This window comes from Anguilla rostrata, chromosome 4, assembly GCF_018555375.3.
Source record: "Anguilla rostrata isolate EN2019 chromosome 4, ASM1855537v3, whole genome shotgun sequence".
NCBI lineage: Eukaryota > Metazoa > Chordata > Actinopteri > Anguilliformes > Anguillidae > Anguilla > Anguilla rostrata.
Genome location: NC_057936.1, coordinates 25446276 through 25469197, shown reverse-complemented (window position 1 = coordinate 25469197; position 22922 = coordinate 25446276). Strand labels below are relative to the sequence as shown.

The 22922-nt window shown below is 46.2% G+C and overlaps 1 protein-coding gene across 3 annotated transcripts in view; it reads left to right on the top strand.

Moving 5' to 3' along the window:
* ncanb (neurocan b) overlaps window positions 1–22922 on the top strand; it is a 136226-nt gene that overhangs the window by 10589 nt on the left and 102715 nt on the right. Inside the window, exon 1 of one of the 3 annotated variants that reach the window (XM_064331758.1) lies at window positions 19617–19960. The exons of the other annotated variants lie outside the window; for them this stretch is intronic. The gene's annotated coding sequence lies outside the window, so the exon portion shown is untranslated. Of the gene's footprint in view, window positions 1–19616; window positions 19961–22922 lie in introns of those variants that run through there. 3 annotated transcript variants of the gene reach the window in all.

Sequence of the window (22922 nt, the reverse complement as noted above, 5' to 3'; positions counted from 1 at the left end):
CACAGGGGAACGTGTGAATCCGCTCAGCAGTGGTCCTGGCGCTGAGGAGGTTCTGCAGAGTGAGCGCGGCTGCTGCTGTTCTCTCTCAGCGTGCGCTTCTCTCGCGTGAACCGCCGCAGTCAGCGCAGTCGCCACGCGCTGCTGAGGAACACCTCCACCTCCGCCTCTGGGACTCCTGCTCTCCAGGCCCCAGCGCTCGCGCTGAGTGGCCGATTTCTCCGTTTTTGTTCTCTTTTTGTTTTTTGTTTTTTTGTAATTTAGCGATGCATTCTCACTTAGGTTCACAGAACAGGGGGGGGGGGGGCATCGGCATCATTCAGCAAACTAGCAAGACAGATTGATGAAGTGTACATATTTTATGCAAAGCTGTTTCTTATTCCAGTATAGGCTCCCACCAACCCCCCCCCCCCCCTTACTCACACACACACACACACACACACACATACACATAGAAAAACATGTCTTTACAAATGATCTGATGTACTCCCAGTATCTCAATGGCCTGGATGATCAAGTAAATTAAACTCAAAACAAATACAAAACAAAAAAATTATGGTGTATGAAAATGTGTAACATACTACAAGGTCATCATAAAATCTACCAAATGCTTGTCTGTAAATTAGACTTAGGTCGATATTATTTTACTCCTATACACAAAATACCTCTCAAAAAATTACCTGGTAAGTGACAGAACCCGGATTCTCACTCTCTGTCATTCTCGTGACTGATTTCTCTGTAGGTGGTTTCTGAACGTAACGCCGAAGCACTCCGCCCACAAGGTTAAATTTCTGTCATCTACTGTTTAATGTTTCTCAAGAGGCCTACGAATGAAAACATCAGCGTGAGAAAAGGAGACGAACGTTAGAGACGCTGAGAAAGAGTCGAAGATCTTTTGAAAAGATCTGTACTTAGCGGAAGTTCAAAGTGCCGTGCGTAGGTGTAGCAGCGAGCAGCAGAATGTGCAGGGTCTGTTTACGTGCATGTCTGAGTCCGTTTATGATGCGAATGCAGAGCTGGGGGATGGGCAGTGCTGCATCTGCAGGCCTGGTTCTTTGGGGTTTTTAGGCTTCATCCTTTATTTGTTGAAATGCAATTTCTATTTTATTTTATTTTGTTCTGGCGAAGGACGTTTTTATTATTTTTCCGTGTGTTTGGATGGTCCCCACTGCAATGAATTTTCCCAAAGTGCTTTCTTCGCAGCGCCGCTGGCCGTTGCGTCCGTCCGTTTCTCATCGCTCGGAGTGTTTCTGGAGCGCTGCGGATGCGCCGGAGATGACACAAGACGTGTGCGTGTGTATGTTGTCAATTTTTCTGTGGCGTTGAATCACCTGCCCACTCATGTGTGCGCACACACGGGCGAAACGTGTAAACACACACCCACAGACGCGCACGCGAGCATACGCGTGTTTCGCCGGTGTTCACACGTCAGGCTCTCGGTAAGGGAGCGCGGCCTTGGTCTGCTTTTCCATTTGATCTGACGCTAATGTGCAGCGAATGCCTGGAATTCTTGCCTCTCGAACCCTCTGACAGGCAGTTTCTCAGAGCCCAGCTTCCTCTGCTCCTTGTGTTTTTCTCTCCTTTTCAAGGTGAATGGCTCTGTAGCTCTTCGCAGCGCATTCTGAGGTGGGTCTCCACCGCGCGCTATCAACATTATCAGAGTCTGTGTCGCGCTTCTCAGGCACACAGCATGGATTTCAGGCTTTCAAGGTGAAACAGATACAGGTTAAAATAATTGGATGGTGGAGAGCCCATGCTGTTTCAGCCACAAACCACAGCTGTCAGCTGAGAATCGTTAAATAGCTCCTATAGCATAGCAACCAAGAACAAGTTGCACTGATATTTACATGCATAAAGCTAATCCTTTTTTTAGTTTTGATAGTTTTTTATTTTTATATTCTGCTGCACGGCAGTTTTGAGGCAATCGTGAAAGATGCTTGGTTTCTTCCCTTTTGCCATATGGCTCTATATTCCAGTATTTGTGCAAATTAGAGCTGTGTCCAAGAGGAATATGCAGTAATTGCCTGTGGCTGTTTGTGTGTCTGCTTGTATGAATGTGTGTGAGTGTGTGTGTGTGTGTGTGTGTGTGCCTGAGTGAGAGCATGTTCAAATGACCTTCCATACATTCATATTTTTTCATAATGGGAACAAATAATAAGCACAGGTGGGCGGTAAGGAGGGACAGAGAGGTATACAATGGGCAACAGGCTATGATAAAATAGTGTCATCCATTCATAAAAAAAAGAACTCTGGACCACGGTGTCTCTTGCTGTGCATGCACCTTTACTGATTGGAATAATGACCTGCCTTTCGGACGTCTCTGCCCTTCGTCTTAGAATGTCTTAGTCTTAGAATGAATGGTAAAAAGATCCTCAGATAAAGACTTCTTATAATTAGTTCCACAATTGGTGATCAACCATTCGCATCAGTGCAACATTATCATAATATTTCACCATTATCTAAGTGTAGAGAAGTGCAAAGAATATGCAATATTTATAAATATATATTTATACAATATTTATATTTATAATGTTTCATGTGAAAGACATAAAAATCACAAACAGAAATAGGCTGTTTTTACATTGTATATGTTTCCAAATATTTACAATATTTATATTTAGAAATAGTCAGATGTGCAAACCTTCAATCGTGTCCATTCCTAGTGTGTCTTATTCTAGAAGCACCATTCCGGCTCATGGGGGAATGTGCTGAGACTTACAGCCTGTATCGGCTTGCCAACCTATTAGGGACCGGAGAAATCCCCTCGGACCGTGTGCTTTTTCTCCCTGAGGGAATCTTTTGATTAGTGTAAATGCAGACTGCAGACTCTGCAGGCGGGGGGTGGGGGGGTGGGGGGGGGGGTCTTCTACATCCTTAATCATCTTCTGCCACAACTTCAAACGCTCCAGGATACAACGTGTGCGACGGCGCCTTGAAAGGGAATTCATCCATAGCTTCAGATGCTCGCACAACCAGCCGTACACAAATAAAGATGCGTAAATGTATAAATATACCGGGGAGGCTCTGTGATAAGGAAGCATGGCTGCCTGCCTCTTCATAAGCGCATTTGTTCCCGTCTCAATTAGCGCAGCCAAGCAAGTCTGTGCAAATACACAAACAACGGAAGGATGAATGCAATCCGTTCAGGTCAGGTTTTCATTCCTTATTTTTTTTTTTGGGAGGTAGGTGTTCCTGAACTGACAGCATGAACACCTGCTGTTTGATGTTATAAATCAAGGAAAAGACAATGTCATTTTCAGCTGCTCGGAAAGCCTTCGTTAGAACTTACCTCGATTTAATTACTTCTGCAGAGGAGCCAATTAAGTATACGAGCATCCGTTAAGTGATTTGCATGGCGATTGTACTGGTGCCTTATGAGGACTGCACTCCGAAGAGTAAAGCAACGTGAGAATAAGCAGTACCCATTTAAAACGGCTTAATCACATACAGCGCCCTTCTCCAGTGTGAGCTTTACTGGTGGCTGTCACTAGTCTCAAAAACTAACGCGGTTTGAACAGGCTCCCGAGTTTGGTTAATTAATTGAACTAATTGAATAAGAGGTCTGCCTCTTGCATGTCCAAATACTACTTGAGTTGTGAATGTGAAGGTACCTTCTCATCGGTATCATTCAGTCATTTTTGGCGCATACTCCTTATTGCATTTTAATTGGATGGTGCTGGATGGCAACAGCTGGGCTAGCATATTCATGTTGTCTTTGGGTTTCTGGCCCCCTCATGAACCCTCATTGTTGTGGGGGGGGGGGGATGTGCAGTCGTCATGGAACAAAAGGAGGGCTAACATCAATGAGACAAAGGCGTGATGTTCAGAGGCAGATGGAGGGGTCAGGTGCAGCCATGTCAAAGAAGGGCTCTGTCTGAGGGCTCTGCTGAAGCTTATGGAGTTAGCATCCGCGGCGGCACAGGGTGTTCTTAAGAGAAAGAACAAAGGGCTGAGGCAGGCCCCCGCCCAGCTGTGGACCGCAGAGGCCTCCCTCTGGCCCACCAGCCCACCAGCCTCACTTCTGTGCCAAGAGGAATAAAGGAAGCTGACATTTTTTAAAAGTGGTATATTTTTCTTGGCTGTTTTTTTTTCTGTTCCATTCTCCCTTCTCCTACTCAGCTGTCTGGGTTATGAGCACCAAAATGTATGCACAAGCAAAGGCTCGTTTTTCACCTAGGCGTGAATTTAAAGGAGCGGTGTTATATGAAATTGACTGCAGCGGGATTGGCTGCGTGCCTATTAATGATCGCGAGTATGTGTCTGAGAGCATTTGCACCCTGGAAAATCAGCCCGCTGCACTTAATAAATGCGTGGGATAATGTCATGGAAATTGAGGTATGGGGTGCTGTTGTCAAAACAGTTGGCATTTCATGTTCTAAGCTGCGATTTTGCTGGCGGGTATACCGAGGTGCGAAATGTCACCCAAATCTATCGTCTGTGACAAAAACGCTGCATAACCTCATGGCGCTTTGGAAAGGATGGCGGTGCGTTTCAACACTCTCCGCCGCGAGCGCGGAAGCGAGCGTGGTCACGACTGGAGCAGTTCCAGGGGTCATAGTTCAGCCTGCGAAAAAAAAGAAAACTAAAAAGTCCAATGAAATGCCAGCGTGGCTTGTTGTTGTTGTTTTTTTGTGGGTGGGGGGTGTAGCAGCAGCAGTCGCTAAGTCTCCGGTGGCTCTAGTCTCTCAAATGGGGCTGGGGGTGGGCGCGAAAAACAGGAGGATGACAAAGAGGAAGTGGAAGAAGGGGAGGGAGGCGGCACGCGGAGCGCCATATGGCCAGGAGCCTTCGGTACGGAGCGGGAGAGCGAGGAGGAGCGCCGCCGTGGAAACAGCGGAGCGGGAGGCTGCCGGGGGGGCGGGCGTGAGGCGCATTTTAAACGTGGGGCCTGACACACGGGTGGGGAGCTCCCCTCTCAGGCTCCCCGCTATTAAAGTGTTCAGATTTAATAGAGCGTGGTAAGGGCTTCTCTTTCTTTTTTTTGGAGAGGGGTGGCAAACCGACTGCTCCCGAACACACCCCTCCTGCTGCCATGACTGCTAGGAGAAAACTGAGAGGAGCAAACCGCCAAAAAAAAAGGAGAGAAAAGAAATGAAACTTTTATTACTTCAGGCCTTCCGTACGTCCAACTTCAAACGGGACGGTGAAATTGCCCGAATAGGGCGGAACACTTTTATTGTTCCCTCCTAGCTTTTTATTACCATCCGTGCGCTCTATCACTAGTGCCAAGAAACAAGGCAATAAACGTTCAATTGCCAATTTAAGCTCTATTACATGAATAGTGGCATGTACTATTCCATTAAGTTTTGGAGCAATAGATAATTCATATTCTTGTTCTTTAAAAACCAAAAAGACATTTTTTAGTTTCCCTTTAAGCTCTTTGACAGAGCAATGTTGGTCAAGTGTGTAGTAAGGGACAGGATTTATTGGTCTTCCGCGCACTGAATTGGATTTGTTAAATTACAACGAAAAAAAGCTCACATCTGTGCAGCGCTGTCATTATTTAATTGTTTTTGGAGTCTGCTACTTCCTCTTACAGCGCTTTATGGACAGAACATTTGTTTTATTATCCATTTACACAGCTCGCTACCCGCTCAAGCTATTTAAAGATGCAAAGTACCTGTAAAAATAGTCAAACCAATAATCTAAATCCCATTCATCAGTCTGGAGACTGTGATGATGCAGATGTCAGCTGGTCTGGGAATTAATCAGGGGAATCAGATTGCTGTCTGTGTACTGGTCCCTTGTTGTGGCTGATTTTTACAGTTTTTTAGCAGTTACAGATACACTGCTGCTGTACTTATGAGGACCAGATACATTCCACCCAAAAAACCCAAGTCCTGTTTCGGTCATCACACAAACATCATCACAATACCACGATCCTCGGCAATGCTCTTTAACCTTTAACCTTTATGGTCTAAGATCTTAATTATACGATTAGAATGTTCTGAACTGAACGGTATCATGCTGATGTAACAATCACTCCAGGTCAAAGGTTAAAGCAATGGAGTTCTAGAACACTGACTTTTTTTCAATTTTAAGAAAAACATTCCAAAAACGTACCCTTCAAAGGGTTAAAAGCATCTGCATGCCCGTATTTCTTTTGTGACCTACGGCCAACAGCCTTTGTCTTTCACTCTGTATTGAGACTGAAAGGCGAATAAAGGAGAGAGATATCCGGTTCGGACGCAGTGGCAGCGGGCCTGGCCTCGGGGTCTGAAATCTGCATGCGTTTCTCGGAAGGTAGATCGGCGGCCCTCCACATATTGTTGCGAACAGGGCTTTCAGATTCTGTGAGCAGAATCCATAGCGGAAACAGAAGTATCAGTTTAAACAAGCCCTCTACCTTTTATTTTGGGGCTGGGAGCCTGATTTTCAGCAACGTCGAGCCTTTCCTATACAGTGCACCCTAAAAAGACCCCATGAATCTGCCAGATTCTACCCAGCAACTACAGCTATGTCCAAAGTCCTCTACTATTAGTGTTCGATTTCAACTTTTAATTTTTTTCAGCTATTTGTGACCTTACTCATTAGTATATATACTGTTGTATCTTATTGCCTTATTCTTATAAAGACTTATCTTCATTCAGCCGTATGCTGTACAAGAATACGGGAACACAATAAAAGTGTTAGATAGCTGGTAATGTAAATGTTTAAGAAAATACAGCACAAGATATGCAGTGCAAATGCTACTACCAGGGTTTGAAAGAATGTTGGTTATGTATCGAACCAAAATGGAGAATAGTGAATGAAAGCATATGCAGAGAATCATTTCAGGTTCCTTAAAATTGGTGGAGGAAACAGATTGGTTTTACATGGATACTCCTCCCTGGTGACCCAGCCTTTTGAGAGAATCAGACCATTCATTTTGCCACATAATTATACAGATCCCTTGCCACTCTAGAGAAAAAAAACAGTTAAAATGTTCTAGCTATTATTCATTATTGCAATTACAATATTTAATATGCAATACTGCACTATAATTGCGTGTTCAAAAATGCTTTGAAATACATTGAGTAGGTGCAACTTACCCAGTGACACAAATTAGAGCCTGAAAGAAATATCTTTCCTAATTATCTGTCTGAATGTATACTGTATATTTTTTATATAAATCAATTATAGAATTGGTGTGTACACTGCTATTGTGGTGATAATTGTTTGATTGCTATCTATGCTCTGCAATGTCCTCCTTGTCCTGCCCCAAGCCATTCACATAACAGTCGACTGTGTAATTATGTTACAAGCCACTGTCAACAGAGACTATGAAGTTATATATTTAAAAATGATTATTGAAACAATGGAGTGTTTTCTGTTTAATGATGAGTGCGGACTAGCTGTTCAGTCTCGATATTATGTGTCAAAATTACCACAAAATGTTTTACGATTAATTTTGTTGTACGGGAAATTAATGCCGTTTGACTGCTTAAATTACCCTCGGCAGTCCATTTGAAATGTGCTGTCTTCTCGAAAACGCCAGCTCTGGATTTCCATTAAGGCACCAGATTGAGTTTGTCGGCTCATGTAGAACAGATCACTTCTGGTCCTCCTCTCGTGTTTGTGAACAGCTGGCTAACCAAGCACGGCTGACAAAAGCACCCCGCTCCCAAATTCTTCCCCCACAGCCATCATTCAATATACAACACGGAGGGGAAGAGTAACAGAAAAACAGGCCTGCCTGGGACTAAAGTACAAGGCCTTAATTCCAGTCACACACAGCCATTGCGGAAAGCACTTTTGCCGCTGATTTAGGTCATCTGGAAGCAATTTGATCGTCGGTTCCATGTTTTGTCATAAACCATAATTTAATACCGGGTCCTAGTACGAGTAGTGCCAAGGCGCAACATCCTCCTCTGACATGTGAAAGCCTCCATATTTTATAACTGATTATAACCCGCACTCAGAGGGCTAGCAGACGGGGCCAGCCTTAAGGGAAGGGCGTGCGTTGAATGGCGCTAACTAACCGGGTCATGCAAATGCATCCATCCCCATGTTTTCATTAACGTCCAAGAAAGTAATGGAAAAGCGAATTTCGGCTTGCACCAAATGGCACTGGAATTAAATATTGTCTGCTTTTTCGTTTTCCTGATGGGCGAGAGAGAAAAAAAAGCTGAGCGCTCAATGGGATGACGATTCGCGTCACGTGCTGTGCCGTGGCTTGAATGGGGTTTGAGCCAGCAGTTCTGCTGAACAGCCACGCTCATCCCGTCTAGGTCAGGTGACACAGGTCCAGATCACCTGAGTAAACACAGCCCAGCAATGTGCAATCGATGCACTCCTAATATGTGTATTCAAAAATATTTGTGTTTAACTGACTCCTGCGATAGATCGGTGGCCTGTCCAGGGTGTAATCCTGCCTCTCGCCCAATGCACGCTGGGATAGGCTCCAGCACCTCCTGCAACCCTGCCCAGGATAAGCGGGTATAGATAATGAATGACTCCTACGTAGCGTTAATTCAAACTTGGAGTGACCCATTCGACACAGTGGTACCATAGACCTAGCACTGGTGCTTAGCACCCTAGATGTTGATGAGATATTCCACCAGTTGTTATATTTGCAGTAGCCCATGTAAACCCAGCTACAAGAAATGTCCTATGTACAGTGAAACAGGGGGATTTTCAGTGCCATTTTGTGAAAACTACTAAATGGACATTCTAGGAGCAGTACTCAAGCAAATAGCCAAGAGCAGTACATTTACAGATGCTGAAAGTTCTCCCAGAAGTTAAATTGCCTTCATTATAAGATCAATTACTAGAGTAAAGTCATTTAGAAATGCAAAAGAACAGGCGGTATTAGCATCTCTTTAAAAAGTGCCGTTCCCTGCATGAACAGGTTCTCTAAGTGTCTCTTGCTTGCCCATCTCCTTCCGGAGGTGGATGGCTAAAATGGAGGAGGCCTGGTGTTGAGTGTCAGCGCTGATGGGCAGTGGAGCCGTGTCCTTGTGCTCTGAACGTGACCCAGGCTAAGGACACTGGCTGATGCAGACGCTGCCTCAGCCCTGAGCTGTTGGTGGGTATCGGGTTTTCTGCTCACTATTGAAAAGACAGCGAGTGGGTAATTATTTTTTAATGTGGAACATGCCGGGGCAGATTCGGTTTGCGCAAGCGGAGTTCTCAGTGACCAGCCTTGCCGTACGCCTGGGCTGTGACAGTACCTCTGTCGGGGGGGGGGGGGGTGGCATCCAATGAGTATCTGAGGGCTTGTATTTCCTTGTCTGTGCCATTGCAATTTTTTTAACAGCCGTAGAGTGAAGAAGGCTGCTTGACACTGGTAAAACTGAGTTCACCGGGTTCTGTTGTGTTCTGTTTGCAATTTAAAAAGCCGCTGTGTTTTTAAAACAGCCCGGAATTACTTTTCGGGGTCTGTGGACCAAAAACCGAGTTAGAAAACTAAGCACAAAGATCTGAATTAAATTCACACTACATTACCTCATCATGGTGGTCATTATGTGAGGGGGTGGGGGGAGTGGGGGAGTGTTTGGCAAATCTCAATTTTGCCAGAAGTCAGGAGTGTATTAGCACGGTGCTGTTCTTTATATTGTATTCTTTGTTTTTTGATTGATTTTTAAAAAAGCAAAAATTGGCAATCTTGTCTGTGTGTGGACATGACTGGTGCATATACAGCGGGAAGTTATTTTTAGGGCCAAACTTATTATCTTTGTTCACTGATTTCAACTGCAAGGGCAAATGACAGAAGGAAGACAGAAAGTAATCATTACATGGGAAATGTGCTGCCAAGAATAACTCGATCAAAGAAAAAAGACAAACACACAAACAAACATAAATATGTTTTGCTGATGTTTACCGTGTGCTTACCAGCAGGAAAACCATGTTTCAGTTCGTCGTGGAAAAGAATTAAATACTCATAAACTGCTATTTTCTGTTCTGAGGTTAGCTTTTATCGACCAATTTTGATGACATCCTCGATTGTCATTTTTTGGCTAGTCAAGGGACATTTAAAAAAAACATTTTCCAGCCTCTTCACAGTAGCGCTGCCCTCATCCATAAATTCATGTGTGTTTGTGCGTGTCTGTGTCAGTGTGCGTGTTTTAAGCAATGCTGTCAGATTCCATGGGATGGCTGTATGAAACGACAGTAATAGATGAGAGTCTGAGGGGCGCTGGCCCCCCGGGGTGAGAGGAGAGGTGTGCCGAGGCAGGGCCCCCGCTAACATCGTCGTTCGCGGTGTTAACATGTTCGGACAGTCGGCCCTCGCGAGAACAGAACTCTGGGTATTCCAAAAAAAAAAACCCCGACGATGTTTTTCTCATTTTCTGCCGCCTGCTTTTCTTATTGACTCCCGTGTCTTATTGACTCCCCGTACGAATGAGCTGCTCGGAACGCGTAGCTTGGAAACCCATGAGTCGGAATAACAATAACTCTCCTCTGCGTCTGCCCGACGGAAAAAAAGGTAATCGCCTTCCATCACTGTCATCAGCCGCGCCGAGAAAGCAAAGTGTGAAAGGGGGAAGAAGAAGGATTATGCGAAGTGTTTCGCTGCAACCTCCTCTTCAGATCGCTCGATTACCTAAGTACTTACTGACGAAGTAAAGTGTACTTACTCTGAGTGTACCTGACTGAGAGAGTGACTACGACTGCAGAAGTGTACCTTACTGACTGCAGAGAGTCTAAAGAGAGTGTACTTACTGACCTGAAGAGTGAGCTGACAAGCGTTACGACCTGAAGAGAGTGTACTTACTGACCTGAGAGAGTGTACTTAGACCTGGAGGTTACACGACTGAGAGAGTGTACTACTGACCTGAGAGAGTGTACGTTATGACTGGAGAGTGCTTACTGACCTGAAGAGAGTACTTACTGACCTGCAGAGAGTGTACTACTGACCTGAGAGAGGTACTTACTGACCTAAGAGGACTACGACTGAGAGAGTGTACTTACTGACCTGAGAGAGTGTACTTACTGACCTGAAGAGAGTGTACCTTACTGACCTGCAGAGAGTGTACGTTACTGACCTGCAGAGAGTGTACGTTACTGACCTGAAGAGAGTGTACCTTACTGACCTGCAGAGAGTGTACGTTACTGACCTGCAGAGAGTGTACGTTACTGACCTGCAGAGAGTGTACGTTACTGACCTGAAGAGAGTGTACGTTACTGACCTGCAGAGAGTGTACCTTACTGACCTGCAGAGAGTGTACCTTACTGACCTGCAGAGAGTGTACGTTACTGACCTGAAGAGAGTGTACCTTACTGACCTGCAGAGAGTGTACCTTACTGACCTGCAGAGAGTGTACGTTACTGACCTGCAGAGAGTGTACCTTACTGACCTGCAGAGAGTGTACGTTACTGACCTGAAGAGAGTGTACCTTACTGACCTGCAGAGAGTGTACCTTACTGACCTGAAGAGAGTGTACCTTACTGACCTGAAGAGAGTGTACGTTACTGACCTGCAGAGAGTGTACGTTACTGACCTGCAGAGAGTGTACGTTACTGACCTGCAGAGAGTGTACTTACTGACCTGAGAGAGTGTACCTTACTGACCTGAGAGAGTGTACTTACTGACCTGCAGAGAGTGTACTTATGACCTAGAAGTACTTAGACCTGAAGAGAGTGTACCTTACTGACCTGCAGAGAGTGTACTTACTGACCTGCAGAGAGTGTACCTTACTGACCTGCAGAGAGTGTCCCTTACTGACCTGACAGAGAGTGTACCTTACTGACCTGCAGAGAGTGTACTTACTGACCTGCAGAGAGTGTACGTTACTGACCTGAAGAGAGTGTACTTACTGACCTGAGAGTTACCTCGACCTGAGAGAGTGTACGTTACTGACCTGCAGAGAGTGTACGTTACTGACCTGAAGAGTACCTTACTGACCTGAAGAGAGTGTACGTTACTGACCTGCAGAGAGTGTACCTTACTGACCTGCAGAGAGTGTACGTTACTGACCTGCAGAGAGTGTACTTACTGACCTGAGAGAGTGTACCTTACTGACCTGAAGAGAGTGTACCTTACTGCAGAGATTACTGACTGCAGAGAGTGTACGTTACTGACCTGCAGAGAGTGTACTTACTGACCTGCAGAGAGTGTACCTTACTGACCTGAAGAGAGTGTACGTTACTGACCTGAGAGAGTGTACTTACTGACCTGAGAGAGAGTGTACCTTACTGACCTGCAGAGAGTGTACTTACTGACCTGCAGAGAGTGTACTTACTGACCTGCAGAGAGTGTACTTACTGACCTGCAGAGAGTGTACGTACTGACCTGCAGAGAGTGTACGTTACTGACCTGAAGAGAGTGACTTACTGACCTGCAGAGAGTGTACTTACTGACCTGCAGAGAGTGTACTTACTGACTGAGAGAGTGTACCACGAGTGTACCTTTACCTGCAGAGAGTGTACGTAGACGAGAGAGTGTACTACGACTGAGGAAGTGGACCTTACTGACTGAGAGAGTGTACTATGACTGAGAGAGGTACTACTACCTAAGGTGTACCTTACTGCTGAAGAGAGTGTACTTACTGACCGCAGAGAGTGTACTTACTGACCGCGAAGTGTACTTACTGACTGAGAGAGTGTACTTACTGACCTGAGAGAGTTACTTACTGACCTGAAGAGTGGACTTACTGACTGAGAGAGTGTATTACTGACCTGAGAGAGTGTCCTTACTGACCTGCAGAGTGTACTTATGACTGAAGAGAGTGTACTACTGACTGCAGAGAGTGTACTACTGACCTGAGGAGTGTACTTATGACCTAAGAGAGTGTACTTACTGACCTGCAGAGAGTGCGTACTGACCTGAAATGACTTTGACGCAGGAGTGTACTTACTGACCTGAGGAGTGTACCTTACTGACCTGAAGAGTGTACCTACTGACTGCAGAGAGTGTACTTACTGACCTGCAGAGAGTGTACGTTACTGACCTGAGAGAGTGTACTTATGACCTGAGAGAGTGTACTTGACTGACACTGACCAGAGAGTGTACCTTACTGACCAGAAGTGTCTACTGACCTGCAGAGGTGTACTTACTGACCTGCAAGAGTGTACCTACTGACCTGAGAGAGTGTACTTACTGACCGAGAGAGTGTACCTTATGACCTGAGAGAGTGTACTTACTGACCTGCAGAGAGTGTACTTACGACCTGAGAGAGTGTCGTTACTGACCTGCAGAGAGTGTACTTACTGACCTGAGAGAGTTACCTTACTGACCTGAAAGAGTGTACCTTACTGACCTGAGAAGTGACAGATGAGATGTACTTATGACCTGCAGAGAGGAGGGGTACGTTACTGACCTGAAGAGAGTGTACTTACTGACTGCAGAGAGTGTACTTATGACCTGCAGAGAGTGCTTATGACCTGAGAGTGTACTTACGACCTGCAGAGAGTGTACTACTGACTGCAAGAGTCTACTGCCTGAGAGGTGTACTATGACCTGAGAGAGTGTACTTATGACTGAGAGGTACTTATGACGAGAGAGTGTACTACGACCTGAGAGAGTGTCTTACCCAGAGCCTCGACGAGAGAGTGTACCTTATGACCTGCAGAGGTGTACTACTGACCTGAGAGAGGTACTCTACCAGTGTACTTGACTGAGAAGTGTACGTTACTGACCGAGAGAGTGCTTACGACCTGCAGAGAGTGTCTTACTGACTGAAGAGGTGACTTAGACCGAGAGAGGTACTACTGCCGAGAGGTAACTGAAGAGGTACTTACTGACCTGAGAGAGTGTACGTTACTGACCTGCAGAGAGTGTACGTTACTGACCTGAGAGAGTGTACCTTACTGACCTGCAGAGAGTGTACGTTACTGACCTGAAGAGAGTGTACCTTACTGACCTGCAGAGAGTGTACGTTACTGACCTGCAGAGAGTGTACGTTACTGACCTGCAGAGAGTGTACCTTACTGACCTGAAGAGAGTGTACCTTACTGACCTGAAGAGAGTGTACGTTACTGACCTGAAGAGAGTGTACGTTACTGACCTGAAGAGAGTGTACGTTACTGACCTGAAGAGAGTGTACGTTACTGACCTGCAGAGAGTGTACGTTACTGACCTGAAGAGAGTGTACGTTACTGACCTGAAGAGAGTGTACGTTACTGACCTGCAGAGAGTGTACGTTACTGACCTGAAGAGAGTGTACCTTACTGACCTGCAGAGAGTGTACCTTACTGACCTGCAGAGAGTGTACGTTACTGACCTGAAGAGAGTGTACGTTACTGACCTGAAGAGAGTGTACGTTACTGACCTGCAGACCCCTGCCTTAATACCGTGCTTCGCCTTCATCGATGATGCATAGACTCCGCCCCTCTCCTGTGGAGTTCATTTCGTTTCGGTTCGCCTTGTTCTGTTTCTTTTGGCTCTTCGCGTCCCCCTTGGTGGCGGTGCAAGGCCAAATTACCATCATCATCCTCGCTTCATTTTTTGTCTTCTCTTCCATTCTCTACCCCCCCCCCCCGCCTGCCCCCCGTATCCACGGTAATGGCTGGGAATCGCCAGATTGTCGTGTTGATTGCCCTTAAGTGCCCGTGTCAGTTGTTTCTGTGTGAATGAAGAGTTGGGGCTGGCCCGGTGCCAGGTTCCCTGCTGCTGTGGGGTGGGCGGGGGAGACGGGGGGGGAGCCGCAGGGGGAGGATCCCCTAAATCCCAGCGCCCCGCTCTCAGCCACGGCTCGAACCCCCGCGAGTCCCTGGATAAACGGATTAGAGGGAAATTTATGGATCCCAATCAATCAGGGGAGTCCTCTCAGCACTTCCCCCCCGTCTCTAAGACCATGCTTACGCACGCTTACACGCACGGACTCATGCGTGCACATACACACATGCACGCACACACACAGACACAGAGACACATACATACATGCACACATACACACATGCACGCACACACACAGACACAGAGACACACACATGCCGCACACCACAGACCATGAGACACATACACACATGCATGCACCACACACACACAGAGACACATGCACGCACACACACAGACACACATGCACGCACACACACAGACACAGAGACACATACACACATACACACATGCGCGCACACACACAGACACAGAGACACATACACACATGCATGCACACACACAGACACAGAGACACATACACACAGCATCACGCACACACACACAGACACAGAGACACATACACACATGCACGCACACACACAGACACAGAGACACATACACACATGCACGCACACACACAGACACAGAGACACATACACACATGCACGCACACACACAGTACATGCACACATACACACAAACTGAAAATAACACTTTTGAATAACACTGACCTACTGTATTTGTGTATGATAATTTCTGTGATGATTTGAAAACATGTTCCTACGTACCGTTTTGCCTAGTTTTTTTTTCCCCTCACAATCTGAAGATGACATCATGTGTATGATTTATGAATGAATGATTTATTTGATTCATTTGATTTTATTAAAATCAAGAACTCTCTTGGTTATGTGGTGAAATGGCAAACATTTTGGGAAGTTGTTGCTTCTCAAGAACAAATTTATAATTATTTAACATTTAATGATCTCAGCGCTAAGTACAGTGTTAATGAAAACGTATACAGAAAATTAGTCTGCAGATGCCGACAGCAGCTTATTTCAATATGCGAACAAACTTTAGTGCTACTGAAAGTCTTAGAACATGTTCGTATTTTGGCAGGAAGATTGGTGAGTTAGTCATAATAATATTTACATAATGCGTTAATCATAATAATATTTCCTGCATGTTTAACAAACAATATTTTGTATGCAAAGATCACTAGGTATTTTCAGTTAGTGCATGCAAGCCGACGCCCCTGGTGTAAATTTGCTAACTTATGTGAAATACGGCTGTTGTGCACTTTTCTTCGCAGAATTATAGACTCATTTTTCTCTCCTCTGGGATATTTTATATTCTCGCTTTGAGATCCATCAGCGTATCTTTTCACAAAGTGCCATGTTTATAGTTAAGAAGAGCGCAGATATTTTGACTGAAGGGCACAACCAAATTTAAGTGGTTGTGTTTCATGGCAGTTTCCTCAGTGGAAAACCTTGCTGTCATCCTGAATCAATGAGTGCTGTCTCTCTCTCCGTTTGTTTTATTCCTCAGCCAGCCCGACTCAGAAGGGTTATCTCGCCCCTGTAGCATTCTTGGTAAGTGATTGGAAGATCTGCAAGCCATAGAACACAACGAGTAAATAACTTACTCCCTGTTCTTAACTTACAACTATCTGTTCTGCGCCTGTGTGGCCTGTGTGTTTATTTATGGCCCTAACAAGAACACACACTTACAAGAGCCCTTTAAATATAACTATAAATACCGCACGTGTGCACTATGTCTGCCCTATAATTTCCTCAAAGAACCATTTGAGGAAAGTGCCGCAGTGTCGAGGCCATTTCTTTGGGCTGTATTTCCTGCCAGTTTTTTCTGGGGGGGGGGGGGGTGAAGTCCTCCTCAGAGCAGCCTGCAGCTTGCTTCCTGTTTAATTAAGCTGTCATTAATTACCATTCACCTGCTCGTTACGCATGCGAGGCGTCGGCCCGTCGGCCCGCGGCGGAGAGCGCTGCGCCGAGCGGAAACGCTTATGAGCGCTCACCGCGTTCCGTCGCGCCGGCCCGCATGCTTAATGTGGCGGCGCTGCCCGAATTAACGCCGCGAGCGCGGGGGGCCCCCCGATAGCGCGCCGGCGGAGAGGGGGGCGCGTGATCTGTACGCGCATCTCGAGTGTCTGCCGGTCCGTGTCACGCTGACTCGCCGTCTGAAGTAGCTGGCTGTGAAGCGATCTGATAAGCCCCCCGACTGAGGGCGGCGGAGCGTTTTTTTCGGTTCAAAGGCAGTGGGGGAGCAGGTTCGTGTGCCGGGCTCTGAAGTAGAAAGGGGGCCTTGAGCACGGCGATGGCGTACGCGGGGGCGGGCCAGATCACGCCTTTAACTTGCTAATGCTTTACGGCAGAACCTTAGTCCCCGCTACGCTCCCAAAGGCTGCATTTACCTATCTGCCACAGAAAGCTGTTATATAAAAATTTTTTTTAAAAGTCAAGGTTTGATGATCATTCATCTTTTTCCTCTCTCCGTTGGATGGCATAGAAACTCAGATGAATGTTTTTTTTCTTTTTGTTACCTTTTCTTTTTAACGAGATGCGTGGCTGTTTTCAGCTGCTGAGCCCCGTTTGGATTGTTCCGTGAGCTGCTACAGCACTGATGTGAAACTCGGGTCCTGGAGGGCCAGAGTGCCTGCTGGTTTCCTTGGTTTCCTTTCAATCAGAAATGGATTTAGGTCTTGAAAACAAGCCCGACATCACCGTTCTGCAGTATCACATATCATTCTACTTGTCAGGAGCTTAAAGGAGTTGTGCTGTTGTGTCTGACACTTCATTTGTGTCGTGCAGTACCAGAATACTATATACATTTCTTGTTATCCTACTTCTAAAAAAGTATTTTGAAAATATTTTTTGTGGTTACTCTCTTACTTAGCTGAACATATCTTCTTTGGCTAGACTTCACCCTTGCAGTTAACACGTTCACCTGAGTGTTGCTGCGACGGTTTTCTGAAGTGGTTTCTTGACCCAGTTGTTGGTGTAAAGTGATCTCCTCTCCACTGTTTGGAGAGCGCACGCCGAATCCTATAAACCTGGAGCCGGGGCATCCATCATACCCGCGCCTGAACTAATAAAATCCAGAGCACGGCTGAGAGAGCCCAAGAAACTCCATGTTGTGGCACAAATGAAGATGGATGCCTTTTGTGTTTCTGCTGACCTGTGTTCAAATGTGGGTTTGGTCACTGCTGGCCCGTGTCACCACAGGAAGTACATGTGCACACATATGGCACAGATATGGCAAAACAAATCCTATGGGGAAAAAAACAAAACATTTGTCCAAAAACTGGTATGAAAATATCTCCCTTTGTGTCTTGTATGGGCGGTATGGCACAGCACGAAGGTCCTGGGTTCGAGCCCTGGCCTGGGCCTTTCTGTGTGGAGTTTGCGTGGTCTCCCTGTGTTCGTGTGGGTTTCTTTCGGGTACTTCGGCTTCCTCCCACGGTCCAAAGAGGCCAGGCTAATTGGAAACTCTAAATTGCTCGTGGGTATGAGTGTGTGAATGGTGTGTGTGCCCTGCGATAGATTGGCGGCCTGCCCAGCGTGTAATCCTGCCTCTCGCCCAATGCATGCTGGGATAGGCTCCAGCACCCTCCGCGACCCTGTACCAGGATAAGCGGGTATACATAATGGATGGATGGATGTGTCTTGTATACAAGGTAATGCAAGAAATTGTAGGCCCAGGTCACTCACACTGCACTGGTTTTACACTAGACCTGCCAGATTGCTTTGTGGCGCAGAGAAGTGTACATAAAGGAGCAATACATTCAGCACAATGCAAGCTCAGTACTGTTCCATTACTGCCATGGCCCAAAGTATAATTATTTTTGTGTTTTGTAGTACCCCAAGGTGACGTTGGCTGTGCACCCAAAAGGCAATAGTCGCATAGCACCATGGACAAATAGTTTTTCTTTAACCATTGCTTGGAGCTGGATACAATTAGGCTACTCTGTTCTGACTGACTTATAGATATCCGCAGAAGTATCTGCCATTTATTTTGAACCTGTTAAAAGTAGAAGTACAGTTTTCATCAAAGGAATTAACCCAATGAGATCGGAAACGGGCAATTAGATATATAAAAAAGACGTTTAAATAGATTCAAATAAGAAAACATGAAAAGATGTGGCGAAATGCAAATTAGTAGGCCACAATAATCCCCATCAACAGAAGAACTCGTGTCTCTCGGGGGGTAATTATTCTTGGTGCAGCAAAGCGATATGGGCCGCGAGGCTCTTTGGAACTGTCTTTTATGAAGGATCAATTCTAATGATTTTTTTAACCGCAACTAGACCAGACGCAGTCGGGTTGGAAGCCACGACATTAATCTGGCTCAAAACCAATGAAATGAATTCCGATATCTTTGTTTAAATAGGCTAGACGAATAACTGTAAGTATTTTCACAATTATTATAATTGGTTGAATGTTCAGGTTATCAGCAAATGTATAGGTCCTCCGTTTAATAAATATTTTACGATGTATGATGTTCCAGCAAAATTATAGTTTTAATCTTCTCTTGGTGGTGCGTATTTTGTATGATTCGGCATGTAACGTTTGTACCCTTAGACAAAAGTCATAATGACTTATTTTAAAAGGTATTGAACAGACAACGTGTTGACTAATTCCAGTGTACTCTAAGTGTCATTCAAGTCAATGCATTTTGTCAAGCCAAAGACAACCCTGGAGAACTGTGCAGCTAATACTGTGTAACATGAATTAAAGGCGTAGTTGAATTTGATAATTCCATATATACGCCGACAAAAGCTTCAGCAATTAATGCATTTAAAACTTTTTTGTGCTACCCCAGCATAAAGTTAGGTTGTAGTAAATAATGCATAGAACTGCCTGATCGCAATGCTAAACCCTATTTAAATACCCAAATTAATCGAATCGATTTCAACGCCGGATTAGCTGGAGAGAGAAAGGCTCGTTTTTTTGTGATAACGCCCCCCAACCCCTCCTTATTTGCATCCAGCCTACCCTAGCCCCATTTTCCTTCCTCTCCGGTCCCCGCCGATTCGAATAGAGGATTCTGCAGAGGCTTGTCAGCGCTCTTTTGTTCAGTAGCGCTTTGCTGCAAGGGAAGTGAGCGTCGCTGTTCTCGCGTCTTCGCTCTCTGTCCGTTGCATGAGAAGATCCTAAGATTCATACCCCTCTCTCCTGCCAAGAGAGATTTCACATATTTAAATGAATTTGATGGTGTAATAAACGTTACTTTTTACTCTTAAATTGATTTAGTTTTTTGCGGAAGAAACTGCTGTCTCACAATCAACTCGTCCTCAGATGGTTCAGATTACCAGCGGGCAGTAACGGTACACCTGCACTGAACAAGAACAACCGTTTACTAAGACCGCTCCAAATTCCTGAAGACTTCGCTGACGTCGACGCGGCTTAGGCTACCTTAGCCCCGAAGGTACGGAAAAAATAGTGCATATTATGTTTAACACGTTATGCTTCTGTTTTATAACCATGTGTCATCTTTTAAAGTGTGGGTTTCATCGTCATTTACTGTTCTCTTGTCAAAAGAAGCGTAGCCTATAGCCTATATATATGAACAAAAACAGAGATGTTTCAAACGATTTGAAATCGAACATTATTTTTATCGATGCGTTAGTGCGAGTTGCTTAATTTTCAATGAAGATTGTTTGTTAATTTTCTTGTGAATAGTAGTCTATGCACCATTGTTTTGTGCCGGGATTTCGGCAGATGTGTTGACTGCGAGGATGCTTATTGATGCTGGACCTCAGTTAACATGAGTTCATGTGGGTTTGACTTTAATGAAAAAACTCACGTTTACTACAAACTAAAAGTCATGTTTAAGATTTTTGCTGGTACACTGCCTATTATTTATTTACCCTATTTTAAGAACCGTTATCCTCTAGTAACAGGGTAGTTAAGCACTTCTATTTCTGCGACATATCTTTAACATAGCTTAGCTCGCCCACAGTAGCCTGTTCCACCTAGGAGGCGCATTAGACCGTGGGCGAGGAATATCTGGTGGCCTTTTAATTATTCGCGAGTTCTTAATATTACATTGGCATGATACTTGTAGAAGCATGCATTAAACATAGTCCGCCCACGGAAGTGTTTGGTGTTGTCTGAAGCGGCGTGTTGAGTTGGGTTTGCAGGAATGTGATTGTTGCATATCAGAAGACACGGAGAAACGCTGCGGTCTCCTCTCTGTCCCAAGCCACGAGTGTAATTTGACTCTTGCAAGCCAATATAGGTACATTTTGCAAATGCGTGCACACAGAAACAAAAGCCACAATATCAGGACCTCTTATTTAGCTTGTAGATGAAAAGGAAATCATATGGACAGCACAGGGGGCATGATAAGCACACCAGCATTATGCACTGCAAGTCATCCTGACTTGACAGCAATCAGTCAGCGATTGAGGAACCAAGGCTTAATCTGTGGTGACACACTGTCAAACATATCTATCAGAAAACTCAGGAATCAATCGTCCTCTGAGAACTGGTTTTAAAAAGCATGTCAAAAAGCTTGTGGCTGTTATTCTTCAAAAGGATTTGTTATCTGTCAAAAAGAGCAATTCAGGCTCCTGGGCTGGATAAGTGTGTGTGTACATATATATGTGTATATATATTCCACATAACATCAGAATAAGAAAATTGGAATTGTGGGCGGATGTGTAGATGCAAGATGGGCCCTTGGGAAATTTATCAGGGATTTGAGGTTGTGTTTACAAAATGGTTGGACAAAGTGTGTGTGTGTCTGTGTGCATACCCTGTGCTATGACAAGCGGATGAATTTGGGGGTGGGAGGGCGGAGGGTTGGCTTTCCTAAAGGCAGCTGATTGACATGGAGGAGATCAAAACACCTGAGCAGCTGCATAATTCATTACTCATCTGAACCATTTTTCTTCTCCTTCTGCTGGTTAAATAGTCGTGTGAGCACCTGCCAAATCATTGGCTGCTCCCTTGGTGACCCGTGTGTGACATCAGCGCTCCCCGGCACCCGTGGAACGCTCATAGACAAAGCTGATAAATCCTAATCCTGTTACCGCATTCACCCGGAGCTCATATCCCCTTTCATTTCATGGCCATTGTGTCCAGGCCCGCAGACTGTCCCATTGTGTCCAGGCCCGCAGACTGTCCCATTGAGTCCTGGCTGTGTGAGTGGCACCGCCAGTGTATCTGTTCCCCTCTGAAGGACGCGTATCGGCGCACGCCGCTGTTCTCATTTAAACGCCGTGTCCGTCACGAGAGAGCAGCTGAGACGGAGGAGTTGGCATTGGGACCAAGTCTTCAAAAAAAAAAAAAACTCTTTTTCCAAAGAGGCGGCCAAGAGCGTACCCGGTCCTGAGAAAACCGTCTCTGTGTCGCGCGCGCGGCTTTAAGATCTGAGGTTTGCTCCCAGGGTCCCAGGGCTGGACGCCCCAGCAGATTCAAATCAGCCCCAATGAACAGCTGCTGGAGAGGGGTGTCTTACAGCTGCTGGAGAGGGGTGTCTTACAGCTGCTGGAGAGGGGTGTCTTACAGCCGCTGGAGAGGGGTGTCTTACAGCTGCTGGAGAGGGGTGTCTTACAGCTGCTGGAGAGGGGTGTCTTACAGCTGCTGGAGAGGGGTGTCTTACAGCCGCTGGAGAGGGGTGTCTTACAGCCGCTGGAGAGGGGTGTCTTACAGCCGCTGGAGAGGGGTGTCTTACAGCCGCTGGAGAGGGGTGTCTTACAGCCGCTGGAGAGGGGTGTCTTACAGCCGCTGGAGAGGGGTGTCTTACAGCGGCTGGAGAGAGGTTCTACAGCTGCTGGAGAGGGGTGTCTTACAGCTGCTGGAGAGGGGTGTCTTACAGCCGCTGGAGAGGGGTGTCTTACAGCCGCTGGAGAGGGGTGTCTTACAGCCGCTGGAGAGGGGTGTCTTACAGCCGCTGGAGAGGGGTGTCTTACAGCCGCTGGAGAGGGGTGTCTTACAGCCGCTGGAGAGGGGTGTCTTACAGCCGCTGGAGAGGGGTGTCTTACAGCTGCTGGAGAGGGGTGTCTTACAGCCGCTGGAGAGGGGTGTCTTACAGCTGCTGGAGAGGGGTGTCTTACAGCTGCTGGAGAGGGGTGTCTTACAGCCGCTGGAGAGGGGTGTCTTACAGCCGCTGGAGAGGGGTGTCTTACAGCGGCTGGAGAGGGGTGTCTTACAGCCGCTAGTGATGCGGTGCGGCTGCAGGAGGAAGAGGGGAAACGCTGAGCGGGCGGCGCATTGACCCGCCGCTGGCTAACCGCAGCGCTGGCCGGCTGCAGAGACCGCACAGATGCGCCGCCGCACGGGCAAAGCCGCCGCGGCAGCCTGCGCAGCCTGCGCAGCCTGCGCAGCCCCGGCCAGGGATTACCAGACTGCTCGTCTCGCGCCTTCTGAATATTAATCGCATG